Here is a 2,154-nt window from a genome sequence, read left to right on the forward strand (position 1 = left end):
CATTTCTATGCCGATGGCTCGAATACTAAATATGGACGAGTGGAAGCCGGAGTACTTGGTCCAATTAGCCATGCCAATGTGATTCTACCCTTTGGTGTTCCAGACAGAAACCCTTACCATAAGTGAGTGCGTTGCGTTTTGAACAGAGCGCAACTACCATAGAGCAACAGTATATATGGAATCTGGCAGCAGAGAAGCTTTGATAGCACTTGACACACCATTAGTTAAGTCAAATTTAGACTGGGAATATGAAACGTCCCTCAACGTATTCGAAGAAAGGAATCAGGTCAACCTCATTTGGGTGCCTGGCCACTCCAGGATACTCGGCAATAAAACGGCAGACCGACTGGCTATAGAGAAGGATAGTCAATCCCCTTCACCGGGCCAGAGCTATTTTGTGACTTTCCAGCCAGTCATCAAACAATGACAATCATTGCTCAAAGACAGGCTACGTCATTTCTCTCCTACTCGACGAGCTGGACTAAAAAAGTTCTCTCACTCACTAAATAGGAACTGAGGAAACTGAAGGACAATGTCCTGTGAGGTATCAACTGGAGCGTCTGAGGACACATGTCGCATCTGTCAAAAAGCCACTGAGTCAGCCAATCATTTGCTATGCGAATGTGAAGCTGTTCGCTGGAAAAGGCTACAACACCTTGGCTCATGGTTTTTAAAGCCGAAACAACTAATGGATGCAACCCCCAGAAAGATGATAAAGTACATTGGGACACTATTGCCTGACTGGTAAACGCGGGGATGCACAATAGATCTTTAGGTAAAGGGTGCTGTCAAGGTCGGATGACCTTCCTCTAATCTAATCAAATCCTATGAATGTCACAATGGAAAGTGGATACATTTTTTCCTTAGTAGTTTTCAACACTTGTGTTTGCGTTGGTCTGTGAAGCTGTTGTATACTTTTTAAGAAGTTTTTCGATTTTGTCGTTCGCCTAGGGTATGAAAGGCAAGTCAGCATTTTTTTTTTTTTTGGAAATAATTTCTGGTGCCCCGTCTTCTCGTGTGACGTCTTGGTTTTAATGCCTGCTTTATTTCATTCGAGGTTTAACCATTGGACAAATAGCCTTGTACCAACTCCTACTGCTGGTATTTTGGATCATATACAATACGTCAAGTTCTCTCCATGAAAGGTTTGAACACTGCTCGTTTTATTGTAGATATTGATGTTATATTGTGCACAAATATGTGTGTTTTCTGTAAGCCTTGTATTTTCTTTCCCATAGAGAAAGTGTTGAAACTGTTTCCGGAGAATAATATTTCAAGGAAGTTCTGTGCCGAGGTACAATCTACGACCTCTGGAGATGCCTACCTCACCTGCAGGAGGAACGTCAGGTGAAAAAACGAATGCTCCACAGTTAGAAAGCCCCGAATATTCTGGCTTTGTTAGAGAAAGGTATTGTTGTTAAAATGTTTTCAAGTTCTAGAATTTTTGAACATTTTACATTATTGAATGTTATGTTGCTGCTCAAAATTAATATCTGAACGAGTTAAATATCAAGAAAATCATGATATGACTCTAAGAATGAATATTAGAAATACAAAACCGCAGAATGGAATGAGATTTGATTTATTCGATTATTAAAACATGAAGAAGTACGTAACCACACTATTGTTCACATAATTTATTCATCGTTAATCGGAAATCAAGAATAATAAAGGAAATAACGATGATAACGAAAAGTCATCTAACCTTAAAACCGTTATTCCCACTTGACGTTATACTTCAAGTTTTTTTGAATTACATATTCGAAAACTATAGTCATATGGAATTTCACTAAGGTAATATTTCATGACTCCAACATATCAAATCTCTATTTATTATTATTTTTTAAATATCTAAGAACCATAATATTTTTTTGATTATACATTATGTATTTATATTTAGTTATATATTTTTTATTTATTATGATTTTTATTTTGCGGTAGGATTTAACATCGAGGTCATTAGTTCCAATAAAATTTTAATATTTATATCTCTTAAACAATAAAAGATGTGAAATTGTAGAGGAGAATATTGTATGTATGTGGTATATTGTAACAACATATGCCCTCAATTTTACGATTGTGTCGTGATGTTAATTTTCAATTCAATTCTACGCCTTTAAGCTTTCAAAATGTATTGTGTTGATTATCGGACAT

General features: G+C 36.6%; 1 protein-coding gene across 1 annotated transcript in view; it reads right to left on the reverse strand.

The window, feature by feature from the left end:
- The window catches only part of LOC123677177, a 136,592-nt gene that overhangs the window by 82,972 nt on the left and 51,466 nt on the right, over nt 1-2,154 (reverse strand). The window lies entirely within an intron of this gene.

Source organism: Harmonia axyridis, chromosome 3 (assembly GCF_914767665.1).
Source record: "Harmonia axyridis chromosome 3, icHarAxyr1.1, whole genome shotgun sequence".
Classification (NCBI taxonomy): domain Eukaryota; kingdom Metazoa; phylum Arthropoda; class Insecta; order Coleoptera; family Coccinellidae; genus Harmonia; species Harmonia axyridis.